At 40.8% G+C, this 12,984-nt stretch overlaps 1 long non-coding RNA gene across 2 annotated transcripts in view; it reads right to left on the bottom strand.

The window, feature by feature from the left end:
• LOC116086497 overlaps nucleotides 1-12,201 on the bottom strand; it is a 27,142-nt gene extending 14,941 nt beyond the window's left edge. For both annotated transcript variants that reach the window (XR_004116956.1, XR_004116957.1), the window contains exon 1: nucleotides 11,903-12,201. This is a non-coding gene — a long non-coding RNA (uncharacterized LOC116086497). The remainder of the gene's footprint in view (nucleotides 1-11,902) is intronic.
• Nucleotides 12,202-12,984: the final 783 nt, after the last annotated feature.

Below are 12,984 nucleotides of genomic sequence, written 5' to 3'. Positions count from 1 at the left end.
CCCCCCCCCCCCCCGGCCCCAGCCCTGGTGATGCTCTGATGGTATGAGGGTTGGGCTATTTCTCAAAACTGCACAGGGCTGAATTCATCTGAATTAGAGAGAAAGTTTAACTACACAGTCTTTGTCTGTAAAAGGAAAATGGTCTCGGAAAAAAAAAATACAGGTTAAAACAAAACAAAACAGCCACACAAACTGGAGGTTTGGGACTTGGTAGGGTCAGTAGTACTCAGAAATGTAAGGAGGCAGTTCAAAACATGAAAGCATTCATCTTCATTAGGGCTTTCCTGCTGTGAACAGACACCATGACCAAGGCAACTCTTATAAGGACAACATTTACTTGGGCCTGGCTTACGTGTTCAGAACTTCAGTCCATTATCATCACAGCATGGCAGCCTGAGAGTTCTACGTAGTCATCTGAAGGCTGCTAGAAGGCTGGCTTCCAGGCAGCTAGGACAAGGGTACTAAAGTCAATGACTACAGTGACACACCTACTCTAACAAGGCCACGCCTCCTAATAGTGCCACTTTCTGGGCCGAGCATATATAAATCATCACAGCATTGTAAAATATCTATATGTGATTCTTGACTGGCAGTACTGTTGTATATGGGAACAGGAAACCTGTAAGGCTTGGCTCTTCACACAGTGCTGGTTGACTCAGAGTCCGCTTGGGTTTATATGAAAGGTCTAAAGAATCAGAGAAATAACCTCTGCCTCAATTACAAGGCTTCATTCTCAGAAGGTCTGTTCACCGTTTGAGCTGCTTCTATGCTGAGGCATCTAACTGTTAATGCACACTTATGCTGAGCTGTTCCCCCAAGAGTCCAGGCTAAAAACTAAAATGAAGGATATGGCTATAGCTAAGCAGATATATTGCCATGTGCCAACTGGAGGAGGGTCTGATCTGCAGGTTCACTCCTGGCAACTTCGTACAACAGTAAGAGAAAAATAATTTGACTGAAATCCTGAAAAACAGAGGTCCCGGAATCTAGAGTTATCAGGTTATATTCAATAAAATGTCATGTTTAAGCCAGATTTGGTAGAACACACCTGTAATTCCAATATTGGGACACTAGCGTAGTGGATTTTATTTCAAGGGTTGTATGGCCTACATAATAATTTCCAGGCCAGGTGGGCTAAACAGCAGGTCCCTATAAACAAGATCCATTTTCCCAACAAAATTCTCAAAACATTCAAAGAAATAGGGGAGCACAAGCAATACTAGGGGGATTTTTTTTAAAAAACCATTAAAACCACTGAGTAGGCCAAGGTATTAGATTTAGTGGGCGGAGGTTTCCAAGAAGTGAGTAAACAAGAGTAACAAAAGGAAACTGCAATTCAGAATTAGGAGAAAATATAATAAATATGATTTACCAGGTATAGGAGCCCAACTGAAAAAGAAAAATCAAATAAAAGCGGCAAATAAAAATTCTGCAATCAGCCAGCCAGTTTAGTCTACACGGAGACATGCAGACGGCCATGGCTACACAGACCTTGGCTCAAAACAAACAAAACAAAAAAGAAAATGTATTACGGAATATCACAAGAAAGGAAAAATACTAACACTCCAACTTTATGATATTAATGATTCTATGAACATTCTTGTAGATATTTGAAATTTTCCAAACTTAAAAATCAGAAGCTATGGGCCCATCGGTTGGTTCATGGGAAAAGGTCATTGCTATGTAAGCTTAGAAACCTGAGTTCAGTCCCAGAACTCACAAATGGTGAAAGGAGAGAACGTATTTCAATAAGTTGCTGGCCTCACAGAAGCACAGCACTACGTGTGCTCATATACACACATCATACACAAACACACGTAAGAATTATAAATAATATTTAAAAGCATGAACAGCAGAGGAATCCTTTCCAAAGTTGGTAGACTGCTACAAATAATGATGAAAGAAGCTGACTGGTAGACCTGGCTGTGGAATTTCTTCAAAAGCTCAAGGATAAGCAAGACATGAAGGATCTCAAATTCTTCAAGGTTAAGCTTTAATTCTTTGGAGAATGCTTAACCAGAGGGTACTGTTAAACAGAGTGGGCACAGCAAACTGTGCCAAGAGCCAGTGACTGCGTGAGACGAAGACAGACGAGTGGCTGCTGTCTGTCTTCCTGACAGATTGTTACTGACATTAATTAGAACCATTTCTGTGAAATGATAGGAGGCAGAAAGGGGGACGTTTAAGGGAGTGAGCAGAAGGGAGACTCTAGGCTTACACAACCTCCCAGAGCACAAGCATGTCTGCAAGAGTAGGTGACAGCAGAAGGAAGATTTGAAGAAAGGAGACACCGGAATCAATGCGCTCACATGTGTTGGCTTTTATTATGGTATACTAAAAGGTGGAGGATTCTGGGAAAATAAACAAAAGGATCAAGAAAGTAGAAAGGGGGAAAAGAGAAAGAAAAGCCAAGAGAGATGGTTATATAGCAAGAGGAGGAGAGGACCTGAAACGTCACCCCCCACACCCCGTCTTCCAGGAAGGACTCTGCCTTGTTCAACCTACACTTAAAATAATTGCTAAAGAAAGTCTCCAGAAGAATGGATGGAAATATGCAGCAGGGGAATGTGGGGGAACCTCTAGAAAGTTCCAGAAACCTCAGATGTGAGAGGCTCCCAGGACTCAATGCGGAGGACCTTGCCAAAATGTCCAATAGTGAGGAGATAGAACCGAAGAGACCACCTCTAGTAAATAGATATGGCCCCCCAGTGGAGGGATGGGGCCATCCACTCACCTTCAAAAACTTTAACCCAGAATTGTTCCTGTTTAAAGGAAATGTGGGGACGAAAATGGAGCAAAGACTGAAGGAAAGGCCATCCAGTGACTGGCCCAACATGGGATCCATCCCATGAGTAGCCCAACACTATTACTGATGCTATGCTGTGCTTGCAGACCAGAGCCTAGCATGGCTGTCCTCTGAGAGGCTCTACCAGCAGCTGACTGAGACGGATGCCGATATAGTACTTGGAGCCTACATCCTAAACTGGCCCAGCTCATTATAAATAGTCACCTCCACACTTCCTCCCTCCACTTTGTTCAGCCACATACTTTTTTGTTTTTTAAGAAGAAAAATAAAGTTCAATAAAAATTACGAGGTGATGGGTCAGGCACAGTGCTGAACCTAGTTATAATTTCTAAACGAATACAGCATTTCTATTAAAGTTTTAGACACTGCAGAAATAACACATTTCATTTACTGACTTTTTAGCAGTGTGTGTGTGTGTGTGTGTGTGTGTGTGTGTGTGTGTGGCAGTACAAATAAATATAAGACGTACTTTGTACTTTTATTAAAGTGACCTATTCTTAGGGCTGTCCTCCCTCTGCCCAGGGCTGAGAAGTGAACCCAGGGTCTGGTGCATAAAATACATATGTTCTACCATGGAGCTATACCACTAGCCTACATAGTCTTAAGTTTGAAGACATTCTATATTTTCATAAAGCACTCAGCAGCATCCTTAAGAGCAACAGAACTACCCTCAGGAAGGGAGGGTTCCTTTGCTCATTTCCCAGCCAATGCTGGCAGGTAGGTACTCATGTTCTGCTTCTAACTGATCTGTTTTGGTGTTTAACTACGTAAAAACACTTTCTTCCTGTAATCAAGTTCTAAATTTCCTTGTAAAGATAACTCCGCAGTCCTCTACAAAATTGGCGTCCTTCTTTCTGTCAATAGCTGGCATATAGTCCCAGTCTTCATGCGGCATGATTAATGCCAAGTGTATTTGTTCCTGGTAAACCTTGACAGTTTTCTCTAGAAGAACGACTTTTGTCGAGTAGCCAAAATCTTCTGTCTGTGTAGAAACACAGGTGTGTGTTAACAGCTATTATTATAAATTGGAACACCTGTGAAGAAGGCCGCTTTCCAGCTTTCGCTGCAACTCCAGATGCAATTCCCTGTCTTCACCCACCCACTAACTAGGGCCAGTAAATACTGCTTGAAAGGCTAAGCCAATATTCTCAGCTGCTTTGAAGATTCCTCCAATTTAGCTCTTAGAGAAGAACTTTCAGAACCTGAGAAAATAATTTTTTTTTTGAAGATTTGATCAAGAAAGCATATGGTAAAGTCTAACAGTGTGAGGGGATTTTTCTGCTCCCTTCTTGGTGTCATAACTCATACCTTACATTATTCTTGTTTGATTCTTATTATGTTTAAAAGTACAGCAATGTACATATTTATTTCCATAGAATCACAAGATAAATGGGAGATTGATTTACATAATTCCATGATGTATATAGCCCATTAAATTTGAAGTTTTCCCTAAAATGTTTGAATGTCAACAAAAGAAATATTCTTTTTTTTAAAATAACTAATTTTATTTTATGAGCATCGATTAGTGTTTTGCCTAAATGTATATCTGTGTGAGGGCTTCAAATCCTCTGGAACTGGAGTTACAGACAGTTGTGAGCTGTCATGTAGATGCTGGGAATTGAACTTGGATCCTCAGGAAAAGTAGCCAACGTTCCTAACCCCTGAGCCATCTCTCCAGCCCTGAAAAAATATTCTTAAGTGAAAAATGCTCTTAGTAGAAAATAAAAATAATTAGTATTTTGGTGTAAATATTATTAGGGATTGGTCTGCATGTCTACTTAATAGAAACACTTAAAAGTACCTTAGTAAATTGGTTAGAAATGTATATTTTGTTGGTGAGTTTTTAAAATGATTTATTTATTTATTTGCACTTATGTGAGGGAAGCATGCACGTAGACACAAGAGGACACCTTGTGAAAGTCCGTTCTTTTCTTCAACCACTTGGGGTTTTGGAAATCAGATTTGATTCAGATCATTGACATGGTGACGTATATGTTTACAAGCTGTTACACCAGCCAACAAAAGGTAAAGTTGGTATGAAATTTTCCCTGGTTTTATAGGTTAAAAAGCCCAGTATTTTTAAATATTTCAAAGCATTCTCTTATGTTCTTACTATACTCACTATGTATTGCTGGCAAATATGAAGAGCTTTGTGAGCTAAAATTTGAAATGAATTCCAAAGACCATCTAAAAGAGAAGTCATATTCGAGGCTGTAGGAGTTGAAAAGCTCAGTTAAAGACTAACGGAACCCATGATGTCCAATGCGAGGATGATCTGCCAGCCAACAGACAAAGGCATAGACCCTCAGAGATAGCCGAGACAAGCTGAGAAACGCCAAAGGTGATGGCGCACCGACAGACGTCATCTGTCATCTTGCAAAGCTACTGAGGAACATAGTCCAGAAGAAGCCCATTAGGCCGAGATACAGTATGGAGTGATAACTGAAACCTTGCAGTAGCCTAGAGGCTAGCAGGCTGCTGATCACAGAAAACATGTCCTGGGAATTTAGGCCATGGCAAGAGAAGAAAATGGTCTGGATGCGCTTTCCCCCTTTTCCTTATGGAAAAAAAAGCATCCTTCCTGTACAAAGCAGAGATCCAACACTCACAGCACAGCCGACAGCCTGACATCTCCATCTGACACCTCCCAGCCTGTAGAATTGTGAGCAATAAATCACTCCTGTTTACAAATTATCCAGCCTGAGGTGTTTTCTCACAGCAGCCTAAATGGATGGAAGCAGTTGGAGAGAAGGATCCTGTGGATTTGTTTCTGCCATGATTATTGGCTGATGCATGCTGCATGCCTTCGGAAGCTAGGACCCAAAGGGACAGCTTGCTTTTGGGAGCCCATCAGTTATGCGGAATAAGCCCACATCACAAAACAAGGACACACGCAAATATATTTGTATCCACCAGTGTTTTGACAAATTACCACAAATCAGGAGCTCAGAACAAACATCTCTTTATTGTCTAACAGTTTGAAAGATCCAAAGTCTGTAATACAACTCATTGCTTAAAGATCAAGACATCAGAGAGACTGTGTCTTTAGTCTGTTTTCGTTGTTTAATTTCCCTGCTGTTAAATGTTGCTTAAAATTACCTTTTAGTTTCCTCTCTGGTCCTCCAAACCACTAACGGTAGTTAACGTCTTTTTCTCATTGTTTCTCTCTAAATTATGTCTCTTCTTTCACTTTGAAAGGCTGAAATTTTTTAAAAGGGGTGGGGGAGTGAAGTAGGAAGTTGGCTGTGAGCTTTCATCTCCTAGAAATGTTGGAGGAGCTACGCCTGTGAAAGCTCATGTACACAGCTGCCTAAATATGGCCTCAACAAGCACAATATCCATAAGACAAGCTAACATGGCAGAGAACCTTCAGCATAACCTTCAGCTAACATGAGACCTTCAGCACTAGACAAAGGACTACAGGTGACCATGGAATCCTGAGAGTGAGAGAAATAGTCTACCTCAAGTAAGAGCCCCCAAGTTGAAATCATATAGTCACATGCACACAGGGTAACATATGGACTAAGTGTTTTGTAATATACATTTATATATATTTACTTATATGGCACAAATATATAATAGTTATATTGCATTATATGTATTATGTTTAATAATATGCATATATACAAATATATACGTAAAATTAAAGAAATAGAGGTCATAAATTTGAGAAGCAAGAGAGGAAAGGAAAGTGGAAAATGGTATAATTATTTTTTAATTTCAAAAAATGTAAAAATATATTTGTGAGGGAAAAAAAAGGGAGAGCCAGGTAGTGGTGGCACATGCCTTTAATGCCAGTACTCAGGAGACAGGGATAGGTGGATCTCCGAGTTCAAGGCCATCCTGGTCCACAGAGCAAGTTCCAGGACAGCCAGGACTACATAGAGAAACCTTGTGTGGAAAAAAATAAAGGATCAGGAATTGACTGATAATCAAGTCTAATCTTGCCATCTTAATGTCAACCAATTACAACAAGGGCACATATCCCCCTTTGAACAATTTAAGAGTCATTCTAGATTCTGGGAATTTTTGGAATTCTAACAACAACAACAAAAATCTCAGCCATGAGCATAGCTAGCCGACAGGATTAACCTCAGTTGGAGTGAACTAGCCCTCTGAGGAAAGCCTATAAGCCAAGCTGATGTCCCTACCAAAACCTTTCTAAACTGCAGACCAGAGGTGTTTGCACAAGCCAAGTCGAAAAGGGTGTCTGGGACTGAGCCACGTTCAAGGAATTGAGACCAACAGCAAGAGAGGGGATATAGAAAATGAGTAAGGACTGCTGGAATTAGGTTAGCCCTCTGCTTGTCCCCTCTGTTGCAAAGAGGAGCTTGCCTACTGAAGATCGATCTTGGTGCACACACCAGATTTTTCTTCACATAATTTACTTATGATGGCAAGATTTTAGGCATCAGACACAGAATTAAATTGTTGGGGGGTGGGGGTGGGGGCTTCAGACTGCATAATAGAGGAGACTTTTTATTTGACTTCTCCAATTAAAAATAATGTACCTTGAGATTACTCAGATTTTGGGAGTCAGTCAGTTCATGGGTGTGGGTAACAAGTTTGGCTGAGTGGTATTTAATCCATGGAAACCTATGCTGTTAGAACTCTTCTGTGCTCTACTAAAAGCCATTGCTGTAATATTTAGAAAGGTACAATTTTGAAGAAGTGCTTATGTCAATCATTCTTACCATCTTGAGACAAATGGAGGCTTAACTCTTCTTTTACAGATCATGATCCATCCTCTGTAGAATGCTATGGCCTTAAAATTCAGTGTGGAAGTATAAGGACATTAAAACGTTAGCCATGTTTCAAAATCTAAAGCAGTAGTTGGTTTATTTTTTGTTTTTTGGGGTTTTTTGTTTGTTTGTTTGTTTCATACAGCTTGTGACTGAGACTGACTTTGGCAAATTATTAGAAAGGCAACCCACAAAAATAATATCAGGAGGATGATGAGCAGATTAGAGGGGTAGAAGTGCTTGCCACATAATCAAGACAATCAGCATTCAATGCTTAAATGCTATGTGGCTTGCCTATAGTTACAACCCCAGTAGGAGGACATGGGAGACCCTCAGAGCAAGAAGAAAACTGGCTCAAGGGAAATGAGCTATGTTGGCAAGCTCTAGGGTTAACAGGAACTGTACCTCAAAAAATAAAAGTTTTCCAATCTTCATCCTGGGCCCCAACCTACACATGTGTGCACCCATACACATGAACAGGACAGAGAAAGTATTGAGAAACAGGATGTATGTTGTCATGTCCTAAATAAACCTAAACCATAGTGGTGAAATAATACAGCTGATGGAGAAACTCCCACTTCTACCTCCTGCTTCTTTTGTCCTCTATAGAATGCACAGTGTCCTGCCAAGAGGGAAATCTGAACAGAGGATACAAGGTGAAAATGAAAAAGTAAATGAATATCTGAAATTTGATTTTAACATAACTCAGAGACCTGGAAAAACCCTTCCCAGAGGTATAACTGATTGCCGTCAGTTGGGACTTTCTTAACTTAAAGAGATATTGACTCTGTACTGCTTGGCTATTTTTTATGAGAGTAATCATTACAGAAGGTACTAAAATTTCCTAGCACCAGAGTTGACTTCTTCTACTGCTCTGCTCAAGAGACTGTAAATTCAGCCTATCATAGAATATCCAAGAGGCTGCGGTATGTGTCCCTTCTTTTCCTGATGATTGGAGATTTCCCTTTTATGACGCTAGATCAGAGACACTGATCCCCTCTGAATTTTACCCATCAAACCAAACTTGGAAGATCAGAACAAGAAGCCAAAGCACAAGGGTCTGGCCTGCAGACCAATTTGATCACCAGCTTTTCCTTTTGTTGTCTTCAAACCAGTAATAAGGTCTAACATTTTTTGTAAATGGTAAAACCAAGAACACAGTATTTAATAATACACAAAAATTATGTGATATTGGCTATCCACTCAAGATTTATTTTAGCACAGACATGCACATTTTTGTGTATATGCACTCTGAACCACAGTGGGACGCTGAGTACTTACATATGACAGGGACCCTGAGGTCTCCTGGCCTAAAATGATTCTCATCTGGCCTATTCTGGACTGAATTATGTCATTCCTAAATTTATATGTTGAACCTCTGACCTCTAATGTGACTGATTCGAGGGCAGGGTCTTTAAAGAGGTAATTAAGTATACGAATGAGGTCAGAAGGGCGGGACTGTGTCTGCCTGAGAGGAAGTGACTCGGTGTGTTTGTGCCGAGAGAACACCGAACAAGGACACAAACAAGGACCCACTGCAGACCAAGGAGGCCCAGAGAAATGAAACTTGGCAGGTTTGATGGAGGATGGCTACCATCCACAACTGTGTGAAAGTAAGTTTCTGCTGTTTAACTCGTCCACTTTATGGCAAATTTATCACCACAGCCTTAGCAGACGAGAACATGGCCCTCTAGAGAGTGTTTGGCTACTCCTGACCAAGAGGTTAAAAACAAACCACCAAACTTTAAAAATTACAAGTGAACCCTAAGAATCACACTGCTTTTATTTGGAATTACCCAACCCAAATTGGGAGCTCTATTTTTACACAGAAAAGGGGGTGCCAAAAGAAGGGAAGTAGCTTGTTTCTTGTACTCAAAGAACAGCCTTGAGCTAAGTTTGGCACATGCCTCTAATCCCAGCACTCAGAAGGCTGAAGCAGGAAGATGACCACGAACTCAAGACCAGCCTAGACCACATAGTGAATCTTCATCAATCGAGAAAGAAAAACTAACACAAAACAAATCAAATAAACTTTAGAGTAGAAAGAGGCACCTCTGTACCTGACACCTGTGGTTGCCTGAGCTCTGTGTTGATGCCTGTGCCTGTGTACACATTGTTCTGTAACAGTGGCTGTGAGTGTTGTGGGCATGAGTATAAGGGGACTCATGTGCCAGAGTCCCTGCTTCTGTCTAGTCTATCTGCTAACTCAGGATTTGTTTTGTTATGTTTCTCAGAAGATAATGTCTTCTGAGTAGATGTTGACTGTTTCTTAATTTTCTGCTTGTTATCTAAATAAAACATTGTTTCTTAATATTTTAGAATGCTTTGAATTTGTAAATTTATGGTTTTTTTTTTTAATCAAACGAATCTCAGATGACAGCACTTTATTGTACCTCCACATGCTATATTATTATATGTTCCTCCTTTCAGCATTCATCAGTGCCAGAGAGACATAGAAGTGTAGCCCAGAGCTGGCTAATAAACTAATCAAGCCAAATCTCAGCAGCTGGCTATTCAAAGTGTTCTCCAGAAGTGGGCACCTCAGGCTGTTTCTGAGTAACAAAGAAAAGCAGAAAGACTGCCTGTGGTCAACTCTAATTAAAACAACAACAAAACCAGAGCAGTAGCTTCCATTAGCAGACCCAGCTACACAAGACAGAGTGCCAGAGGATCTCTAGAACCCCCAAGTTTTGAGGCCAACCTCAGCAACAGGGGAGAACCCTATCTCTAAAACCAGCAACAGCAAAAATGAAACCTTTATATGAATCCGACTATAATGAGTGGTCGGCTGATATGTATATATAATATACACACCTACACACACACACATATATAATCTTTATATTAAAATACATATAGAATGATCTACTTTTTTTGTTCTCAGACTTACAGGGTTGGTGAGTCTAGTTCACACTTAGATAAGGTTGCTGTTACTGTGATAAAACACCAAGACCAAAGCAGTTTGGGGAGGAAAGGGTTTTTTAATTTACGCTTCCAGGTAACAGTCTACCACTGCCAGGAACCAGGACAAGAACTCCAACATCAGGAATGGAGAGGCAGGAACTGATACAGAGACCATGGAGGATGCTGTTTACTGGATTTGCTTCTCATAACTTGCTCAGCCCGTTTTCTTACAGAACCTGGAACCACAAGCCCAGGGATGGTCCCATCCACAATGGACTGTGAGCCCTCCCCCCACCAATCAGTAATTAAGAATATGCCTCACAGGAAGATCTTATGAAGGAACTTTTCTCAATTGAGGTTCCCTCCTGTACTAATAATCCTGATATAGTTGTTGTCTCCCAGGCTTACTGACCCAGTCTATTAACCTAAGCTTAGTCCTGGAAGCTTCTCGCCTCCATACAATCTAACTTAGGCCTAGAATGTTTTCTGCCTCTGAGCCTTACTACTGAATAAGCTCACTCTTTCTAGTTCATTCTGAACTCTGGCTGGCTGGTTCATTCAACTCCTCTCTAAGCTGACTAATTTAATGTGGCTTCTTTCCTGGCCTCTGAGTAAATTGGTCTATCTTGGCTTCATAATAATTTTGGCAATCTGTTCTAATGTTCTGGCCTCTTTATACTCTCTTTCTACTCACCTGTGTCTAGCTTGTTCTCTCTCTGCAACCTGTCTCTGTAAACTTATCTGGTAAAATGGCCTCCTCCTCCCTCCCCCTGCTCCTCCCTCTTACATTGTCTCTTTCCTCTCTCTCCTTGGGAGAGTTAGACAGATCCTATTCTGTCAGATCTTTCTCTGATTCTTCACATTGCCACTTGATTAGACATCACTTTCAAACATGGTTGCTACCTCGTACAAACTAACCTTACCTTCATTGTTTGGGATTAAAGGTGGGTACAAAGGGCTGAACCTCACCACAATTAGAAACCTGGTTTTTCAGTAGATAACTCAATCTCAGGGTTCACAGTGTGATCAAATTCCTGACACATTCTTCTTTCAGATAACTCTAGTTTTTGTCAATTTGACATAAATTTAGTCATTACAATTGACTCCTTGGCAACGTCATGACATACAAACACATCACTGTTAAACCTTTCCTTTCTTGTTCTCCAAGATTGAACATTAATATCAATATTACTATCTAAACAGTCCAAATTTTAAGTCCCACATCTTTAAAAATTCAAACATTTAAAAATTCTGTCTTTTAAAAATAGACAGTATATTTTTAAATCTAGTCTTTGAAACTGCAAAGTCTCTCAACTGTTGGTTCCTAACAAATAAAAAATAATTAAATTAAATACTTGCTTGCTTCAAAAGGAAAGAACAAGTGGTTAATCACAGTCTGAATAAGGCAAAACCAAACTCCAAAAGTAAAAATAACTCAATATCCAATTACCTGGGATTCACTGACCATCTTCTGGCCTCCGACAAGGGGCTTGGGCCACTTCTCTAGCTCCTATGTAGTGCTCACAGCTTGTCTTCTAAGCTTAGATAGGCTCCATTCTATGGTTGCTGCTGCTGCTCTTGGTAGTCAAACCATGGTACTGGCATCTCCAAAATGCTGGGATCTTGGGCTGCAACTGGGCTGAACTTTTACCCATAGACTGTCCTAGGATCTCTTCATGATGCCAAGCCTCAGCTTCTCTTCATGACTCCTTCAGTCTGGGGCCTTCAACAGCTACTGAGGCTGCACCTTCACCAATGGCCTCTCCTGACCTCTCACAGTGGCAAGCCTCAGTTGCTTTCCATGACCCCTTTATGACTTCCAAGCCAACACCACCTGGGTGACTCTTACACTACCAAGTTCAGCTGCCAGCTCAAGGTACAACCTAGGTTGCCTCTGGGACACAGCTTCTGTGTGCTGACTCTCAGGAAACCCTTTCCAGAAGATTTCACCTCTGTGATGCTACTCTTTTCTTAATTACTGCTAAGTTCTAGGCTCTAACAAACCATCACCAAATTGCCCCATTAAAACAACGGTTTTACAATTAACCTGGGCCCATAGGGGTTCATAGAGATTGAACTGCCAGCCAGAGAGCATGCATGGGATGAATCTTGACACATAGGTAACATTTGTGGGGTTTGTTTTGTGGGACTCCTAAAGTGAGAGCAGGGGGTGTCTCTGACTCAGCTGGTTGATCATGGGAGGCATTCCCTTTTCTAAGGAGAAGGGGAGGAGGTATGGATGGGGTTGGGGGGGAGAGATGAGACAGAAGGACTGGGAGGAGAGGAGAGAGGGAAAAGTTTGATCAGGATGTAAAGTAAACAAATAATAACAAAAACAAAGGTTTTACTTTTGTGGTTCTGATATCTTATTAATCATAGCTAATTCTGCAGCCCCAGCTAAATAGAATCACACATTTCTGAACTCAAATCTTTCAGTAGAATCTCTGCTTTCCTTTGAAACTTTACAATCTAGGCTTCTACTATCTGCACTGTTCTCAATATTCTTATCTTCCAAGCTTATATAGGGCATCT

This window comes from Mastomys coucha, unplaced genomic scaffold (assembly GCF_008632895.1).
Source record: "Mastomys coucha isolate ucsf_1 unplaced genomic scaffold, UCSF_Mcou_1 pScaffold12, whole genome shotgun sequence".
NCBI classification, from domain to species: Eukaryota; Metazoa; Chordata; class Mammalia; order Rodentia; family Muridae; genus Mastomys; species Mastomys coucha.
The sequence above is the reverse complement of the archived record's forward strand: the minus strand, read 5'-3'. Positions and strand labels throughout refer to the sequence as shown.